Source organism: Microcebus murinus, chromosome 21 (assembly GCF_040939455.1).
Source record: "Microcebus murinus isolate Inina chromosome 21, M.murinus_Inina_mat1.0, whole genome shotgun sequence".
Lineage (NCBI taxonomy): Eukaryota > Metazoa > Chordata > Mammalia > Primates > Cheirogaleidae > Microcebus > Microcebus murinus.
In genome coordinates, this window is record NC_134124.1 from 13484737 (window position 1) to 13506480 (window position 21744).

Here is a 21744-nt window from a genome sequence, read left to right on the forward strand (position 1 = left end):
AAATCTATGAAAAATAATAAGCAAAAAGCCAAAGGACTGGTACCAAGTTACATGTCTTCCTCTAATCAAAATAGATTACTGAGTTATAACCTGGGAAATGTAGTAAGAAATGCTCACGAATCTGCATCTGAACGAAACTACCGACTGTGAATAAATCTGCAATATGGCGTCTGATAGTGTCTATTCTCTGCATCTTCTTGACCTGTAACTGATGCATTAAAAATACATACACATGTACTTATACAGACACATCTATATTTGCAATCTGTAATAGGTCTGAAATATAAATTCCAATTCATTTGCAAAACTGTTACCAATGCATAGTAAGTATAATTTTACTACCCAGGGAACAGTGGATATACAGGCTCCAAACTTGGAGCTAATTGAGTTGCAATGTATTACCATGGAATAGGCATTCTACTTCAAACAGATAAGAACTTCACGTAATTTAAGCGAGGAAAGGAAAAAATTAATTCAGAGGTGTTAATGGAGTTGGTCAAATACTTGTCATTAAAATAACAGAGATATAAAATTGTACAAAACTGAATTTGATGACTTGACAGAAGGAAATGAACCTCATCAAGTGAAGAAGTGACTATGGTATAATGGCCACCGTTTATGGGGTGCTTAGTCTGTGTTAAACACGCACTGAGCCTCTTAGTGTACACTATCTCTATTAATTTTACAACAACCCTGTGAGGTAGTTATTGTTACAAACAAGTTTAAATGATTATCAGCTACTGAGAGTGTGCCCCATGCCAAACTCTTAAGTAAGAATGCATACATGTAAAAATAAATGTGGATAGTTTAACAAGATATCCAAAGCCAGAAAATAGGTGCATTTGCATTAGACGAGAATTGCAGAAGCTCCACAAAGTAGCATTAACTAGTTTGGTTGGCCAGTAAGGAAGAACTGAAGTCTCCAGTATTTCTAAATTGGGATACAAGCGCCATATTAATTGGTTTCTGTGGGGTAGACTGGGGTGTATGAGCATGCAATTTTATTTTCCCTATAAATACCACGTTTTGTCAGCATTTTCTGAGGAAGAGAGGATCACAGTTTGGTTTTACCAAGAGAGAATTTTTTTTCCACTTGGGGAGCTATCTAAAGCTACTGTTTCTCCCTTCCCTGAACACGTCACTCTGGGAAGGTATTTTCTTGGCATTAGTTCTCTAGAACCTCCAAGTGTATAAGGATAGTTTAATAAAGATATTGCCCTGCTAACATGGAACGATCATGAAATGACACCTGTGCCGGATCAGTTGGAACTCCAGAAAACGTATGAACCGAAGAGAGTCCAGATCTGTAGAGAAACAAACATGCCAAGCACATACATGTCTACGTATGTTGAGTTGAGGATATGATGGCCATGACACTACTGAGTGTTTCCCTCACTTAGCTGTTACCCAAAGGGGCCTATTTTCTGGTCAGTAAAATAAACCAAGCACAATTCTGTCGTGTGGGCATTCCCAAACTTCCCTGACCATCAGAACAAAAATAGCCAGTGCTTCTTTGAATGCTCACTATACAACAAGAGCCATGATGAATATCTTATCCTCCCGACCCTCCTGCCAAATAGGTATCATTTCCCTCCTTCAGAAATGGGATAATAGACCCAGTCGGGCTGAATGATTTGGCTATTAACACATCTAGGGAGCGGCAAAACCATAATTTAAACCTAAACAGTCTTCACCAAGAGCTTACACTCTAACAATTACTAAAAGAGAACATACTGGGGGTTGGAGCCTAGGAATCAGACTGATTAAAAGCCTCCAGATGATTTTTTAGCATCCAGCTCAATACTGGTCTAAGAACCCACTGGTAAGTCTTTCAGGCGCGTGTGCATCACGTGGGGTCTCGTTACTTCACAGACACTGATTCGGTGGGTCTGGGTCTGGGCCTGAGAGTCTGGTGATGTCAACATTGCTGACACTCAGACCACACTGGGAACAGCAAGTCAATGGGGTAGGGGTAGGACTGGGGGGGAATGGCTTTTAATTATTCTGATTCCTAGGCCCCAACCCCAGATATTGTATTTTAGCATAATTGGTAGACTATGAGCTCATACAATGTTTATATATCTGTTCTCTAAGAAAAATCATGAGTTATGTTCCCCAGATAAATTGTAAGTACTTGAAGTATCTTATAAAGCACCCACATCCCCTAGCAGTGCCGGCCCCATAGAAATAAAGCCATTCAATGAATGCTTGGTAAATCATTCTTGAGAGAAATATCCTGACTCGTAAAACCCAACACGAGAACCGGAACGAAGGGGCTTTCTTGCTCTGAGAGAGCAGTGACTCGCTGCATTCACTGACTGACTTGCACCAGAAGAGAGGTTATGGATTCTGTCCCTTAATCTGGTCACTTGACAGGTTATCACTGACAATTGTCCTCCTTCTAAGGAGTCTGGAAAAAAATGGGATCTAAAGACACACCAACAAGGCCATTAGAACGCAGAACAAAGGCAACAGATGTGTTATTCAGGACTTAAAAAAAAAAAAAAAACGTGAAAAAATTCTCCGTATCAAAGTTTTATTTATTTGTTGTTAAAAAGTTTTCATATTAGTTCTTAAAATGTATTCTCCTGTATACTCTGATCCCATGCATAAAAAAACTCTGCCTGAATTCTTGACTCCTTACTCTTCGTTTTCTTATCTGATCCCCAACTATACGGAACTGTCATCACAGAAAACTAATCTCTCTGGTCACTCCCCAAAGAGCTTGCTCAAGATTTTATCAACCTTTGTTTGACCAAAGATTAGCCTTTTGATCTTGGGGGAAAAAAAAATATGTCCAACTCAGACAGTCAGCTTTTGAAATAACCCAGGATATTGTTATCCTGCATGTTTATCTTAGAAACACGTCAAACTTTCAGTGCTCCTCGTCTCCTCCCAGGACTCTGCCCGAACCAAACACGCACACCAGTTCATAAACTGAGAGCACACCTCTTTCCGGAAGGCGGTATATACACACATATCTCCATCTCAGTCCATTTGGGTTGCCATAGCAAAATAACATAGACTGGGTGGCTTAAACAACAAACATTTTTTTTTTTTTCATGGTCCTGGAGAGGCTGGGAAGTCCAAGATCAAAGTGCCAGCAGATTTAGGTGTCTGATGAGGGCCCTCTTCCTGGTTCATAGATGGCCATCTTCTCACTGTGTCCTCACATCCTTGCAGGATAGAAGGAGCAAGAGAACTCTTTGGGGTCTCTTTATAAGGGCATTGACTCCATTCATGAGGGCTCTGTCCTCATGGCCTTATCACCTCCCCAATGCCCTACACCTCCTAATACCATCACATTGGGGGGTTAAGATTTCGACATATGAATTTTGGGAGACATAAACATTCAGTCAATAGCAATATCCTAGAGTTTATATAACACATTTTGGAACTTAAAATTTCTTACTGGGAAGACATGAGTAGTCAAGTCTTTCTTCAAGTAAAACACAATACCTAATAGCTCATCACCTGCAGTAAATATGTGCTTTGTCCTTCAGAAGTGAGTGAACATAGCTGTCCCAGCTGAGTCTTGCTTAAAAAATGTAGCTTTCTGAATTCTGTGCCTGGGAATTCTGACCTAGGAGATGAGAAGTCAAGCTTAGGGACCTGCATTTCATAAGCACCCCAGGTGGTCTTGCTTTGGAAGCTCACAGTTGAGAATGGGAAACAGCCATGTAAGCAAAGAACTGCAGTCCAGCATGATAAATTGAATGACAGAAGTGTGTACCACATATAGTGCTAGCAGAAGGGAGGGGCATGGTAAGAATTTTACTTAGTCTACAGTAGGGAAGGATGTTAGGTATGGCTTCTTCAAATAGTGTGTTTAAGTTGAGTCTTGGGAGAGAAGTGAAAGTTCAGCAAGCCCTAGTTGACAGGATATAAGCACACAAATGCATCTTTGTTTGCATGATCGTTGAAGATAAACAGAGGGGGCAATGGGAGAAGGTAAAGGCACCTGGCACACACAGTTGCGTAGGTTGTACACCACCCAACTTTGGGGCGCCAATCACATCATAGTCATCACAGTGTGTGCATTTATTGCAATAATTCTCTGACATATGGCAACACTATATCTTGAAGAAAGAGCCTCTTTTTCTAACTTGTGCAAAGCCCAGTAGGGCTGGAGGAGAGGAAGTGGGGAGACCACATTCCTTGTTCGCCACTTTTCAGTCTCACAGGCACATACATGCATCACCCCGTAACGAAAGCGGGGAACCCTGGAGGGAAGGCTGTCACTACAGCCCGCGGTGTTGACTGCATGTCAAAAGGATGTATCTGCTCCAGATATCAAGACAACTTAGGACTGGGGGCAAAGGGTCAAATAATTGGGGCAGTAGGAAAAGCAGATCTGGAGGAGGATCAGCAAGCATATTTGTTATTCTTTTTTTCTCCAAGTGTTGGTGCCAAGACGTTAATCAAACAACCAATATCCAGTGTTCCTGAGATATCACACCAAGGACCCGTTGCTCACAGAGCTCCTGAGGGCTCCACGCTGTCAGACTCCAGACACCATCTACGAAGAGCAGTGCCTTCCATCGCCCATGAGACCCGCCACCTGCCACTGCTTCTGGCCCTTCTCTGTGTCTTTACCGGCCCTTCATTTTGTTAAATGGAGTCTTTGTATTCCTTCCAAAGACTTCAATTCCAGAGAAATATTTCCATTCCATTTTTGGAGACAATAGCACTAGCTGATCTGTCCACATGACATATTGTCCCCCTAAGGAGATATAAGGAATCTACCCAAAGTGTGCAATGTTAGCCGTCTCACTTCTATAACCTTCCTTACTACTTTATCACCATAAGTATCAAAATAAAAATTCATTCATCACTTGCCATGTGCCAATCAATGAGCCTAAATCGTTATAGTCACAATTTTCATTTCATCCTCACAAGAATTCCATGACGTAGTCATTATGAAACCCCGTTTAAAGAGAGCACCAAGGTTCAGAGAAGGTAAATAACTTACCCTGAATCACACAGTTAATACATAGCAAAGGCAAGATACAAAGTCAGGATTGTCTAACCCCAAAGGCCACAGAATATACCAGTACATGATACTGTTCCTACCCACTTTGCTTCAAATAATAAGCTATATAATCACTCTCTCCATAGTACCTAACCTTTCATGACCTGAGCTCTTTTTATGTATTAGCTAATTTAAACCTTACAACAACCTCATGCAGTGGGTTCTATTATCTCCATTGAGAACAGGGAAAGCCATGGCACACAGAAATTAAATTCTATGTCCAAGATCATCAAGTTAGTAGTAGTTAGAGGTGACATCCAAATAATTCACAATAGCTGTTGAGATATTGTTTAAAACTGTTTAAAATAAAATTTTATATTTTGTTCTCACATAGCCTTCTTAACCCATGCAAATTCAACATTTTCTAGGAAAATATTCTGACTTATTCAGGTTTACAATTTGGTTCAGAGGGAGAGTGTAGTAGAAACCTGGAAATTATAAGGTCTTTGCCTTCAAATATGATAATCCTTGGAAACCAAATGGCATTTTGCAAGAAATGTTCAAAACCTGCCTCCCTAGAGATATCTCTGTTGGCATTAGTTTCCTCACGCAATTGTTCAATGACTAGCACGTGTTTACAGAGTGCCTGCAGTTTCACAAACTGGGGACTCAGAGTGGATAGAGACATGATTCTTGTCTTCAAAAAGCTTACAGTCTTGGCCATGTATGGTGGCTCAACGCCCGTAATCCTAGCAATCCGGGAGGCCGAGACGGGAGGATCACTCAAGGTCAGGAGTTTGAAACCAGCCTGAGCAAGAGCCAGACCCCATTTCTACTAAAAATAGAAAGAAATTAATTGGCCAACTAAAAATATATAGAAAAAATTAGTGGCGCATGCCTGTAGTCCCAGCTACTCGGAAGGCTGAGGCAGAAGGATCGCTTGAGCCCAGGAGTTGGAGGTTGCTGTGAGCTAGGCTGACACCATGGCACTCTAGCTCAGGCAAAAGAGAGAGACTCTGTCTCAAACAAACAAACAAACAAAAAAAACAAACTTACTGTCTGGTGGAGACTTGGAAGGAAACCAGTGATTATAGTAGGGGTATCGAATGCTATGGCAGGCTGGGGGCTCCGTGAACACAGGGTCTCTGCCTTACTGTGCTGTATCCCCACCCAGCACCTAGCCCAGTGCCTGGCCGAGAGTGAGAACACGTTTATGAACGCACATCTGAATGGACTGAGGCGCTGTGGGGGTGCTAAGGCACTGGGGTTTGGGGACGGGCGAAGTCAGCTAAGGACGGAACAGAGAGGACAATGGAAAAGCTTCTGGGTCCTTAAAGGAGCCTTTGAACTGTGTACTGAGAACTGAGGAATTAGCAGGAGCAAGCCAGGCAAGGGAAGAGAGGAATGGGAGAACCAGACAAACGGACAGGAGCACCGTGGGCGAGTTGCGATGCTGCTGATAGGTTTGTGAAAGGATTTCCAGGCTTGGCTGGGGGGCGGCACAGAAATGTGCACCAGGTGAGGAAGAACAAGGACGACTAGAAGCAGAGTTAGGGAGGCAACAATGAGAGAGAGAGAGCTCAAGAGGTCAACAGGGGCCAGATCGTGTTTCTCAAGCTAAGGATTTTGAACCTGACTCTGAAAGCCATGGAAGAGCCATTGATAGGTTTTAGGCAGGGAAACGTCAAGACCAATTTCAGTGGGCTGTAAAATTGCAAACTTTTGTCTCCTAAGCCTCAGTAGGGATGGCTCTGTTAGACAATGCTACAGTCATGTCAGGACTCGATGAGCAGAGGTCATCCTTCCTCCGGTTCAGTTCTAGACCAGACTGGCTATAAATCTCCCTCCTAGGCTCTCACTTAGGTTCCCTGGGCCCTGTTGACAACACCCAGGACAGCCCCAAGCCCCCTTACTCCTATATAAGTGCATTCCAGCTAGCAGACACTGTCTCATGACACACCTATAGAAACCACCGGGAGAAAAGACAAAACACATGTGTCTATAAATGAAAGTCACCCTGAGCAGAGCAAAAAACAGGAGCATAGTAATTAGGATGAAAAACCAGCAGACCTGAGTGGAAATGGACCAGGCAGTGTAGACAAACCTAAACAAACTAGACTCCGAGCTCAGGTCAACATGTCTCTTTGGCAGGGCATCAGCCCTAAATCCCAGGTGACAAGTTTTTCCAATGTTTGAGGAAAGTAAGTAGTAACATTTAAAATATTAATATAATAAAATGAAAGTTTCTATTTCTGGCATGCTAAAGTTGCAAGGCCTTTTTTGTTGTGTGGGGTACCCCTCACACCCCTTCTCTGATGTTTTGATGTGTTTTTCTGATTATAAAACTCATGTATGCTTATTGTAAACATTCCAACAATGCAGAAAAAATAAATTTAAGTAAAAATTATTCTTTATCGCACCAACCAGAATCAACCAGGCTTAACATTTTGGTGTAACCCTAGCCCCAGATTTTGTCCTCATATGTACACAATATTGTTTTTGTCATTGTCTTTTAAAGGAATAAAGGAATATTTAAAGGAATATTATATTAATTGTATAATTTGCTTTTTTCTACTAAATAGACTGTGAATATGTATTTTCATTCTCATTTCTAAAGCCTGCAGAGTATTCCATTATGTGGATATGGCATAATTTTATTAATCTCCTCTTCATAGACATTATTCCTTACACCAAAAAACCTTAAGGATTGGGAAGGCTGTGATGAACGTGAATGTAGCTAAATCTTGTGTTTCTATGATTATTTACTTAAAATAAAATTCAAGAAGTGGAATTTTGCTGAGCCAAATGGTATGTATGTCTCACACTTGAGCTACATGTTGCTAGATTCCTCTCCAGAATGATTGTATCCATGGACTACCTCACTAAGCGAAAGGTTTATTTTGCTCTATCTGTAACAACTTTAGACGTTACCTTTGGCTCTAACTTTTGCCTACCTGATAGGTGAAAACTAGAATCACATTGCTATCTATCTATCTATCTATCTATCTATCTATCTATCTATCTATCTATCTATCTATCTGTTAATATTCATCTGACAAGGTATTCATTCCTCTGGCACCCAGGCTGGAGTACAGTGGCATGATCATAGCTCATTGAAGCCTCCAATGCCCATGCTCAAGTGATCCTCCTGCCTCAGTCTCATAAGTCTCTGGGACTAAAGGTACATGCCACCACACTAGGTGTTTTTTGTTTGTACAGATAAGGTCTCATTACATTGCCCAGACTGGTCTCAAACTCCTAGCCTTGAGCTATCCTCCCATTTCGGCCTCCCAAAGTGCTGGGATTACAGATGTAAGCCACCATGCACAGTTTGTATTGCTATTTGAATTTTTTATTTCTTTGAATACTACTAGGCTTGAACAGTTTTTCATATTATTATTAGGCATTTATTGTTTTGATGAATTTCATTTTCATGTCCTTTGCTCTTATTTCTATTTGATGATGTTTCTGTATATTAATTCATTAAAAACCCGTAGTATAGTCTGAAAATTCGAAGAACATTGAACCTAAAATCTGCCCAACATCACTACTGGATGTTTAAACTTAACCAATCCACAGCCAGGAAGATGTTAGTCCCCGAGGGAGGAGCTCTTTTCAAAGGAACAATCACAAACCAAAAGGGATTTTCTTTAGTGGCCCAATTAGCAAAATGATGTGGTCTGTGACCCACTTTAGCTTTGGCAATTTCTGGTCATGCCTTGTGTGTGTCCCTAGAGAATAGGATGAATTATGGAGTCACCCTCTAAGGTGTTTTAGAGAAAGAAGATTGGCAAAAGCTTATTCAGCTAGTCTGGGATTCATTTGCTTAAACAGCCAGGCATAAGCTTCAGAGAGAAGAATGGGTCAATAAACTCACACCCAGCCCCAGCCCATACTCCCATTCCAGTATGGTGCCATGAATCTGTGCATGGTGGGGGCTCTTCTTCACTCTCATGCCTGCTGAGTCCCAGAAACACATGAGATATGAAGAGCATATGCATGTGTTTTTCCTCTGGGTCAGTCCAGAGTTTTGCTCATACCAACATTTCCTCATGCCCTTCTCTTTGCTTCTAATGCTTCCCTTTTTCCTTTGTTTTTCTGGAGAAGGGAGAAGGATTTAGCAAAGAGTGTGCATATGTATGTGTGTGTATGTGAGTGTGTATGTGTTTGTGTTAAAACAGATATGGAGGTTTAGGATTTAAAAAAAAAACACACCTTAAAGCAAAAAGTCTTAGAAGCCAATACAAATTGGAGATGCAATCAGAGATACCATTTCAGAATTACAAACATAACCTTATTTGATTCTGATTACCCTCAAGTTCACTTTGGAACTTTCCAAAGGCCACAAAACTGGATAGTGGCAGAGCTGAAATCTAACTCAGGTGTCTATGACTCCAAACTCATTTTATGAGGCTAGGATGCCTCATAAATTAGCATGCTAGCTTCCTCTCATTTTACAGGTGAGTGACCCCAGGCCCAGTGGGCTAAGCAACTGGCCTAAGACACTCAGACTTTCTTGGCAGAGCTGACTAGAGGATGCAGGCCCCTGACTGTCAGGCCACTCACTGTTGGTGCCCTTTCCCGGGCTGACTCATCTTTGAGATGATGATGCAATTTAATGAAGAAACAGTGAATGTGCACAAATTGGACTGGGGCAATTATTCAAAAATATATCATATACAGTGAGCTAAAGCCCATGATCTTTGCTTAGCTTCCCATTAAGGGGCATTTCCTATGAGTCCTTATACCAACCCTCTGTGGCAATTATAACTGGTTATCAAATCGAATCAAAATAAAAATTAGGCCGGGTGTGGTGGCTCACGCCTGTAATCCTAGCACTCTGGGAGGCCGAGGTGGGCAGATCACTTGAGCTCAGGAGTTAGAGGCCAGCCTGAACAAGAGCACGACCCCATCTCTACTAAAAATAGAAATTAATTGGCCAAATAAAAATATATAGAAAAAAAATTGGCCGGGCACAGTGGCTCATGCCTGTAGTCCCAGCTACTTGGGAGGCTGAGGCAGGAGGATTGCTTGAGCCCAGGAGTTTGAGGTTGCTGTGAGCTAGGCTGACGCCACGGCACTCTAGTGTTGGGCAACAGAGTGAGACTCTGTCTCAAAACCAAACAAACAAACAAAAAATAAATAAAAATAAAAATCAATGCAACCAATTGTTGCATGAGATTGGCTGTTGTCTTCGAGGGTTTGTGTAAATATCGGGCTGACATCACCTAGGGAATTTCATGTGAAAATATTTCCCAGACATTCTCTTCTCAGCAATCGTCTTCTTAGGAGTGGGAATCTGGAGGGGCTGGTGAGGTTTCCCTTCTTTCCCCTTCTTCTGCCCTGTTCTCTGCCTTGTCATTCACTGGCTCCCACCCGAGTTGCCAGGTCAGTTCTGCACCTACCCCTTGGAATTTATTCTCCTTTTACTATGCAAAGCAGTTAATTGAGCATATTTTATTGCTTGAGCATTTTCCTGGGATCCCACTCGTCTCCCCAAGTGGTTTATCAGTAATTATTTGGAACAAATATGGCACTTTCCATTTCTTTTCTCCATCCTTTCACATAGGTAAAGTTGTAGGTAATGTTATTATCCCATTTCTTATATAATGTTGTTATCCCCATTTTAAGGAGTCTAGAAGTCAATGAGGATAACTTGCCCAAAGTCACACTGCTAACACCTTGCAAAGCCTGAATTCAAATCCACATTTTTCTGACTCCCCAAATTCTGGCTTTGGTTAATGACATTAACTTCCCAACTCATTGTACTAAAATCTTACTATCTTTGCTGATTTCCTATATATTGTATAAAGGAGTTGTCCTCCAAAAAGAACAATTACAATAGCTTGACCTTTCAGATCTCGTTCAGAAGTTTCTTAAAAAGATAGCTGTCTACTATGAATAATTTACCTTTCTCAAGGCCAAAAGGCTGAATTTCTTCGGGTGAGACTTGACTTTCTCTGGGCAAACATGGGTCCTACAAACACAGCCCTTAAATCAGTTGGACATTGGGGCACAAAGTTGGTTTTGTCATGTCCATAGCTCAGTGAAGCAGTTCCTAATTGTGTTCCCCACAACTTTTATCCTAGCCTAGCCTAGCCTAGCCTAGCCTATTATCCTCTTAAAGATGAGATTCCATGATTAAATGCTTTGGGAAACTGAGATAGCAAAAATTAAGTTGGTAGTTCCCAGCTGTGTTCCATTAAACACTATTGTGTGAACAGTTAATAGATCTGATAGTAAAAACAACAAACAAACAAACAAAAAACCAGTTTGAGGTCAAATAATTTTGGCAAACTCTAAGTTCTTTTTGGAGGAAATATTAGCATATTAAAGGTTCTGACAAGTCCTGCTAAATTAGCTTGACCTGGCACTTCTCAGATTTGACCTCAGGATCTTTTTTGATCTTGCAGCCACAGCTCGCAGGAGCCCACTCCGGAGAAGCTTCTGGTTTAAATTCTTGTCTCCTGTATTTTAAAGGGAGTGGGTGGAGGGTCCTCTTATGGGAATCTAGGCTTGATCCTGCCATTAACTAGTTGAGTGACTATGAACAATTCACTCCTCTCTGGACCTCAGTGTCCCCATCAGCACAATGAAGGCAATGCACCGTTTTGTCCCTAACTTCCCTTCCAATGCTAGCCTACTATCATCTACACATGTGGAATCGATGGGCATGCAAACCAAAATATCATAATAAACCGCGTGCATCTTTATCTCCTTAATCTCATTCAGTCTCGCAGAGATGAAATAACAATCTTCCTCAAGCTATAGAATTCTTAAACAGATAAATATTAATTGACCTCTATCTGCTAGCAAATCATAGAAGGTATTCTCTGGAATTACACTCACATTCCCTTTCTCAAACTCTGAGTTTCTCTTTGATCAGTCAATTTTCAGGATAATGAAAAAGTCCACAGAGAGTTAGAGTGGTTTTAGTAAAATGCAGTAGGATTTCAGGCAAGCAGCTTGAACTCTCTGTGACTGTGCTCTTCATCTGCAAAGAGAAAATGACAGCGTGCCCTTCCTTCCCTTAAGACATAGTGTCAGAACTGTCAGTCATTGTCATAAAAAAAAACTCTGTTGCTAGAAGCCTGCCCCTGTGTCCTGAGGCTTTAGCAGAAGCATTGCCAGGACCACTCCCTCTGTGTCCTCGCCCAGTCATTCCTAGAGCCAGGTGGCTGCTACGGAAATACTCCTTTCGGTAGTAACAATACTAGTATTGTATGGATGAGAGTATGATACCCTAATATGAAGGACAGTTTTCTCTGCTCCAGTACTACTTGTCTTAGTAATAATTTTTAAAATCCAGAGCAGGGCATCGTGCTGGTTAATAGCTAAGCTTTGACATCAGTTTATCCTGGGTTTGAACCCGGTACTGCCACCTACCTGCTATGTGTCCATAGGTAAGCTGTTAATATCTGATCCTCACATTGTCCGTCTATAAAATGGGCATGATAATGGCTCGCTGCAAAGCTGGTAGAGCAGTGTAACACAACAATGCTCGTGAAGCTCTTTGTATAATGCTTGGGCACGGAACATGTGCTCACTTATGGCAATTATACACATTATCTATTTATTTCAGACATAAAATGCAAGAGGATCCAGAAGAAGATTGTCACCATAGCAAGGCCAGGAATTGGAATCCTGCACAGCCATCAGCCAGCAGAAAGGATAACTGTAATTGGTGCCGGTAGCAAATGTTCTTTAGGCAGCCTGCGGTATCAGTGCTGGCCAGAGGCCCTCGTTAATGTTGTCATTGTTCATTATTGAACACTGCCACCTGGTGGAAGAATTGACAACATGCAGGCAAGGAAATCGCGAAGGTTAAGTCAGGTCATCTGGGTCACACAAGAAGATACTCTTTTGCCCACTGTGCCCACAGTGGTTTCAGCTTCTTGATTTGGAGCTGTACCCAGGGAGAGATCTGAGGATTCCTGCTTGTGTAGACTTCCCACGCAGAGTAGGTGCTCAGAAATACTTGCGGCCGATAGAATAAAATAACAATGATAATGCTAATAATCACAGATATCACTCTTTGTGGATCCTACTTTATTTGCCAAGCACAGAGCTAAGTTCTGTACATAGATCATCTCATTTAATATTTATAATCACCTTCCTTGCAGGGTGTAATCTCACTACCCACATAGGATCAGAAATTTCTAGGTCCTCTAAGTGATCTTCCCAGTTCAGCAACCACAGTCCCCCTTTGCTCAGTATTATTCATATAATGCCATACCTTATTTAATCCTCTCTCTTTTGTAATCCTCACTATAGTTTCACCCATTTTGTAGATTTGGAAGCTGAGTCTCAGAGAAAAGAAGCACTCTGGAGTCCCTCAGCTTGAGTTTAAAACCCAGGTCTCATCTAATTCTAAAGGCCCTACTCTTTTCACTATAAAGCACTGCCTTCTATTAGACATGTGGATAAAAAAGGCTTTCTTGATTCTGCCCAGGAAACTGAGATCTGAGTTTTGGCTATGCAGTTGAATGAAGCCTTGCTCCCAAGCTAAACCCCAAGTTGGACTTTCCTATAGCTGGGTCTTTATTAGACTCTAGATGTCTCCTGAATTTTCCCTTTAAAGATAGTAACTAGCTAAGATTCATTGAGATCTCATTATATGCCAGGTGGGGCTCAAATCATCTCATTTAATCTTTATGACAGCCCTGTAAAACGAGTGCTGTTGGTATCATTCCCATTTTACAAATGAGGAAACCAAGGTACAGAGAGGTGCAGTAATTCCCCCATGGCTACCCACATTCTAAGCCAGAGCCCTGCTGTGAGCCCAGGCAGGCAGTTTGCTTCCAGGATACACTCCTAAGCACCAGCAGCCTTCCCTAAGGGGCAAATCCCAGCACATTCTTTCTGCTGCCACCAGGTGAGGGGAGGCCCTCAGGAAACCCCAGGGCCACCTCCCCTGGGCAGGACACGTCCCAGAATGTGTGAGCTCAGAAACTGCACTGAAGTCAGAACGGTTAGGGATACCAGGCATCCTGCAGCTAGCTCTCCTTCCTCCCCATTTGCAGTCCCAGCCTACGGTTACCCTTCAATTAGTTTCCATCTGTAGGAACAGCAATTCCCTAGGGATACATGGGCCAAAAAGAGAGACCGACTCAGCCAAGATCCAAAAATATCTTCACTGCAGCAAGCAAGCTAGTGATGGAGAGGAGGAAAATTTTCCCTTCAAGGTCTGGACGTTTCTCAAAGGCAGCCCACTCAGCTTATATAAGCAGCACGCATCACCAAGGCCCCATGAATCTAGGACAATCCTGCCAATGATGTGTTAATTAGAAGTTATTTAGGGGTCACCCGCATGCCCATTGGGCAACTTGACTCTGTGCTCATTGAATTGTCTATCTTGGATTGCTGGACCTGGGCAAGGCAAAGGGTTCAGGCGACACACCAAGGACAGTGGCAAAGGTGTTCCATGGGTGTCATTCAGACAGCTTCCAACCTTCCCGGAACGTTTCTTCCAAAGCAATAGGCAGCAATGGTGTTTAGGGAAATCCTGGGCCTCCTTATATTCATTCATTCATGTTTTCAAATATTTATGTACTTATAAATTGATATATTTTGAATAAATATCTATTAAGCATCACCTCTATTTCAGGTCAGCACCAGATGCTGAGAACATCGAAGTGAGTTAGACACAGTGCCGTGCTGGCACATGGTGAACAACTGGCTCTCTGAGTGTAGTGCTGATGTATTAATAAATGTTGGTTGTCATTTTCCTTTACACTAATGAGTAAGACAAACATGAAACTTCAAAGACTTATGTCTGTGACATTAGTCAATGACATGAACAACTTCTTTGTTGAAACAGATGATACTGCCCCTAATAGAAGAATCATTCTTTGATTTTTTTGTGTTATTCACAGATAACATGACATATTTTTAAGTTTAATCTGCATTATTAACATTTCTCCATCAGTTTCTTGAGTCTAGACAAGCAACAAAAGAATAAATCAAGCCCTAGTTTATAGCATTTGCCAATTTTCATGTGTAAATATGCCTGTTGTGCCCAGTTTCAAGCTACCAGTATTTTTTCCCTGAGCATGGAGTTGGGAAGAGATGTACAATATAGATTCACATAATCTCAGGTGCATAGATTATAGTAAAATATAGTAATTAAGAAGGGATGAGCGTGAGCATTTAGTATTTTCATTTTAAATATACCATATTTGCTTGTAAACTTATAAAATTTGATTTTTGTTAATGACTATGCTCAACAACCAGTATGAAGCAATCTGGGACATTTAAGAACCGGCTCTAGCAAGCTGGTGTCTGTGAACTGCAGCACACCCCTGGTCGGACACAGTCTTCTAACTCAAGAACTTTATAATTCAGTTGGGGAAAAACTCTCAGTATGTGAAATACTTTGTAAGCAGGAAGATCAAGATTTCTGGGAGCATTTGGGAGGCAAAGCCAATCAAGAGTTGGGTTTGGAGAAAGCTTTCTGAGACGAAAATATCTCATCTGAGACCTGAAGGAAAGTAGGTATTAACTATGTGGAGGGTGGAACGTGGGTTCCAGATGGAGGAAGCACCCTGGGCAAAGGGCTGGAGTGAAACTGGATAGCAGAACCTTTTATAAACACACAGCATTTCATCGTGGCTGGAATGAAGTGCTCAAGGTAAGCTAGTGACATGGGATAAGACTGGGGGAGGGGGGAGTACAGACCCAGCACATAGAACTGCATAAAAAGAGTTGTTGTAAGGTTAGTGAGTGCTCATTGGCAGCTTGTATATATGAGAGCACCCCGATTAGACTTCTTATTAGATCCTCTGCCTGTGGTAAAGGAACGAGGTAGGACAGGCGTGCTGCAGCAATCTAGGGGACAGATGAAGGGTGCCCGCATGATGGCAATGGCCAGAGAGATGAAAAAGACCGAAGGAACCATGAATCATTTGGGAGCTTGTATCTGCTGGACAAAGTGAGTGACTCTGTGTGTGTGTGTGTGTGTGTGTGTGTGTGTGTGTGTGTATTTTTGGGCTGGAGGGGTGTCAAGGGACATGAAGTCAAGAATGATACTCGGGTTTCTGACAACAGCAACTGAGTAGATAAATAATGAAAGTAGGAGATAATGAGAAGGAGGGACAAGTAATGGACTTGAGGGAGGATGAGTTCACTTTTAGAGAGTTCACTTAAATTTGTCTGAGTGGACATCAAGTGAAGATATCCAGGAAGGACTTGAGTCTGTTAAGTCTGAAGCTCAGAACACAGATCTGGGCTGGAAAGTAAGTTTGGTAGTCATGGGCATATAAGTGACAGCCAAAGCCATGTATGTGGGTGAGATTATCCAGGGCCTAGACAGAATCGAAGGTTTATGGTGCCATCTATTCTACCAGCACTGTCTACCCTCCTTACATACGCCCACGCTTTCAATCATTACCACCACCCTATAATGTAGGTATTATTATTAGTCCCATTTTGTGGATGTGGAAACTGAGGCACAGTAGTGCAACTATTTCCCAAGGCTGCACAGGAAGTGGTGGTGCCCAGATTTGAAGCCAGTCCATCTGGCACCAGAGCCTACTTTCTCAACCATTGTGTTGGGCTGTGTCTGTTGAAATACACAGACTAAAGAGAATAGAACTGAAGGTTAGAACCCTGAGTAAATGAGTATTTAAGTCACAGAAGAGGAATTTACAAAGGAGAACTGTCAAGGGATGCTGGTGGAGAACCCAAGACTCATCACTGTAAGGCCAATTTCTTAAAAACTTCTTCACTGCAAACAAGACAATTGAGTGGCCCTGTAAAACGTAGTCACATTGCATTTCCTAGCATTCTTTTCTGATCATGAAAGCAATGCTTTATCCTTGCAGAAAAATTAGACAACATGGAAGATACAGAGAAGCAAATAAAAATCACCAGTATTCAAATACCTAGAAATAATTGTGGTAACTGTTCAGCTTTTTTTCTACACATACAAAAAGGGATTTCTTTGAAACATTTTTCAAAGTTTTATTCTAAAATCATACTTTATTGCTTCTAAAGTTGCACGTCTTAAAAATCAGGATTTATCTTGTAATCAGTGGTGTTTTATAGGTAAATGGCAGATTTTTGTTCTTAATTGTACAAAGAATCCTCCATCTTTTAATTGATGGTATCTTAGATTTGGTAAAATATGGTAGGTCATGTGTCCACATCTTTCAAAATTCAAAATAACTAAAAGGCACATAGAAAAAGGTCTTTTTCACCCTTGCCTTTTTCAGTGTCCCTCTGGAGGGAGATGATATTTTCCATATTTTCCAGATGGTTGTTGACCCTTTTAAATGCATTTTAATGTACATACAAGAAGATATTACATGTATCCACCTGTCATTAAACACATGATAGCATACTACCCACACTAGGGCATCTTGAATTGTTTTTTAACTTAACACTATATGTTGGAAGTTTTTTTTTTCCAATTGCAAATTTTCTCTTGAAAGAGAACCACAAGTTATTAAGAAGTCCCCACTGGTGGGCAAGGTTATTTCCTCTCTTTTGCTAAAACAAACAATGCCATGTTGAATAATCTTATATATTTTGCATACATACTGGTATATACCTATTGCATTTCTAGAACTATAACTCCTAAGTAAGAGGGTAATTCAGTTGTTATTTGCAGACATATTGCCAAATTGACTTCCATAAATGTTTCAATTTATATGTCTTTTAAGAATGTATGAAATACTGTTTTCCTACACCATTTCTAACATAGTGTGTTATCAAACTTTTTATCTTTGCCAAATTGATAGATGAAAATTGTATCTTTAATAAAGTTTTTATTTTGGAATACTTTTAGCTTCTGCAGAAAAGTTGCAAAGATAGAGTTCTTAGATACCCCTGAACTGATTTCCCCTTGTGGAAACATCTTATATTTCCATGGTACACTCATCAAAACTAAGAAACTAACAATGATATATTCCTATTAAATAAACTCCAGATTTTATTTGGAATTTAGCAGCTTTTCTACTAATGTCCCTGGATCCCATTGAGGAGACTGTTGCATTTAGTCACTATGTCTCTTTGGTCTCCTCTGGTCTCTGACAGTTTCTCAGCATTCCCTCGTTCTTCATGACTTTTTTTTGCCATATATATTACATTTTTAAATTTTTATGTAATAAAATGTATCAGTTTTCCTTTATGATTTAGGGGTTTTCTATCATACTTAGAAATATATTAACTGTTCCATGATGATTTTTTTAAATGTTCCATGGCTTCCTTTTTTAGGGTATATCTTTGATCTACCTGGATTTTATTTTGGTATAAAAGGGAGTAGGATTTGATTTTATTTCTTTTTCACATAGTTACCTGGTTGCCCCAAGAGCAATTTATTGAATAGTCCACTTTTCATTATTTTATTCAAAGTACACTAGATAATTTTGCAGGAAAAAAGCATAGGAACCTCAGCTCTGTATGTTTTGAATTCTCATGTTCTTTCCATAGAGGCAGAGTAAAGCACAAGAAACAAACAGAACCCCAATACTTTACATTGTTGCTCATATAGATCGATCTCAATGTTTCTGGGCACAAGTTTTCATTTGAACCACCCTTGGCACATTGGGCTGCCCTTACCTTGACCTTATTTCAGCCGCATCTGAAGGGCAACACGGGCCTAGCCAGTAGCTAAGCAGCTGGTAAGTGGAGGGATCACCAAGATCATACTGGGTTATTAGAATTGTTTTAAATCTATAGTTAGAGCTATAAAATCGGGGCTGGGAGATGAATTCCATTGCTGGTAATTCCCCATGTATAACTCAACCCAGTTTGGAGAGAAATAACCACTTGATTGTATATGAAGGACACTCTTGGCCGGGATAGTCATCGCATTAGAGAAGAGAGCAATTGGTACAGATAACAGGCACTCAAATCTGAGTACACAAGCTTTGCACAGGGAAAGGGATCCTGTTCCCTAAAGTTCCATCTGAGGCTCATCCTTCATTAAGATATACAGAAATAATCTGGAGGCAGAACAAAATGATGATTTTAAGGTTTTGAGTGTTGTTGATTCCCCCCCCCCCCACCCCCAGATAGTAAAGAACCAAGGAAATGAAGTTAGAAAACAGTAAACTCTTATTGGCCAGGTATGGTGGCTCATGCCTGTAATCCTCACACTGTGGGAGGCCAAGATGGGAGGACTGCTTGAGGCTAGGAATGTAAGACCAGCCTAAGCCAGAGTGAGACCCCACCTCTATAAAAAAATATAAAAATTAGCCAGACATGGTGGTGCACATCTGTGGTATGAGCTACTCGGGAGGCTGAGGCAGGAGGATTGCTTGAGCCCAGGAGCCGGAGGCTGCAGTGAGCTGTGATCACACCACTGCCCCCTAGTGCCAGGGGTAAACTGAGGCCCTGTCACAAAAAAAAAAAAAAAAAAAAAGAGAGAGAAAGAGAGAGAGAGTAAAAGAGAGAGCGAGAGGGAGGATGGAAGGGAGGGAGGAAGAAAGGAAGGAAATAGTAAACTTGTAAATATATTTGGAATTTGGCTAGGAAACTATCATTTGAGCTTAAAAGCAAGAATGCATATTTTAAAAGAACAAAAAAGTCAAGTGGACAGAAAACAAAGGACTGTGTTCTGCAATAGGCTTAGTTCACACTACTAATAACGCACACTGGCAGAGGACTGGCAGTGTGTTCTACACTGTTCTAAGCCCTTTAACACGCATTAATTTATATAACCTTCAAAACCAGCCATGAGATCGGGTCCATTAGTCTCCTCATTTCACACGTTAGAAAATGGAGGTCCAGAGACGATGAGTAACTAGCTGAAGGTCACATAGCCAGGAGTGGCGGGGCTGGGTTTGGATCTGGCAGTTCAGCCCTGGTATGGTCTGAATCACCAGCCTTCCTAAGAGGGCTCTGTGTGACCCAGGCAATTGTCACAGTGATTCATTTCTTCACTAGGAGAGCTGGGACTAAGTCATATTCTTCTTTGTACTTTCAAGTTCAGCATAATCCTAGACACAAACTAGATGCTTAATAAATTAATGAATTTTGACTCCCTGAATAGAGGTATGATCAAAGTCTTATGCAAGTGATTATCCAATTCTTTAAGATATAAGATTCTGGTTTTCTTTTCTGTAAAAGTCTTACAAGGATCCTATGGTAGATAGATTCTAAGAGGACCCCAAGGATCCCCCACTCCTGGTATTCGTGTCTTTATGGTATTTCCCTACCCTTGAGTGTAGGATGGACTTAACAACTTGCTTTGAGTGAACAGAACACTGCAGCTGTGATCGGATGACACTGCAGAGATTAGTTAGAAAAAGACCGTGGCTTCCGTCTTGGGCATGCTCTTTCCCTCTTTTTTGGATCTCTTGCTTTGGAGGAAGCCAACGATCACGTAGTGAGGCAGCCCTGCCGAGAGGCCCATGTGGCTAGCATGGAAACAAATCTTCTAAGGCCTGACAACAACCTTGTGAATAACCTTGGAAATCGATTGTCCAGGCCCAGTTGAGCCTTGAAATGATGTAGCTCTGGCTGAGAGTTTGACTGAAACCTCAAGAAAGACCTTGAGCCAGAGGCACCCAGCTAAGTCATGCCCAATTTCCTGACCCATGGAAACTGAGATAATAAAAGTTTGTTAAGTATCTAAGTTTTAGGGTAATTTCTCATGTAGCAATAGATAAATAATGCAGTAAAAAATACTCCATATGGAAATCAATGTTCCAGCTTTAAAGTAAAAAGCTTATATATTTTTTTGGTTGCTTTTTTTTTTTTGCATTTATGTCATTTATTTCTTTGTAATTTTTTAAAATGTGTGTGTTGAAATAAAAGGATCTGATTTTTATTTTAAAACTTTAAACACTTTTAAAATTGTGATAAAACACACATAATGTAAAGTTTGCCATTTATGTATACAGTCTAGTAGTGTTGATAAGTAAATTCACATTGTTATTCAATCAATCTCTAGGACTTTGTCATCTTGCAAAACTGAAACTCTGTACACATTAAACAACAACTCCCCATTTCACTGTCACCCCAGTCCTTAGCAACGACTACTCTACTTTCTATTTCTATGAGTTTGACTATTCTTGATACCGCAGATAAGTGCAATCATAGTGTCTTTTTGTCCCTGGCTTGTTTCGCTTGGTATAAAATTTTCAAAGTTAATCCATGTTGTAGCATGTCAGAATTTCCTCCCTTTTTAAGGCTGGGTAAATAGTCCACAGTGCGTCTATGCCACATTTTGTTTACTTACCTATCAGTCAGTGGACAACTGAGTTGCTTCCAACATTTGACTATTGTGAATAATGCTGCCATAAACATGGGTATACAAATGTGTCTTCAAGATCCTGCTCTGAAATTTTTTGGCTCTATATCCAGAGGTGGAGTTTCTGGTTCATATGGTAATTCTATTTTTAATATTTTTCATAGTGGTTGTACCACCACAGTGCAAAAGAGTTCCAATTTTCCCACATACTTACAGACACTTGTTATTTTCTGATTTTTTTTCCTTTTTTTAAAAATGATAGCCACCCTAATGAGTATGAGGTAATACTGTGATTTTTATTTGCATTTTCCTAATGAGTAGTGATGTTAAGCTTCTTTTCATATGCTTATTGACTGTTTGTATATATTCTTTGGAGAAATGTCTATTCAAGCCCTTTGTTCATTTTTCTAATTGGGCTTTTGTTGCTGTTGAGTTATAGAAGTTTTTAAATATATTCTGGTTATTAATTCCTTATCAGATATAAGATTTGTAAATTTTCCTCCCATTTTATAGGTTACTTTTCACTGTGTTAATTATGCCTTCTGATGCACAGAAGTTTTTAATTTTGAACTAG

The 21744-nt window shown here is 40.7% G+C and overlaps 1 protein-coding gene across 2 annotated transcripts in view; it reads right to left on the reverse strand.

Moving 5' to 3' along the window:
* The window catches only part of PPP2R2B (protein phosphatase 2 regulatory subunit Bbeta), a 400010-nt gene that overhangs the window by 323317 nt on the left and 54949 nt on the right, over positions 1 to 21744 (reverse strand). The gene's annotated exons all lie outside the window — the stretch shown is intronic.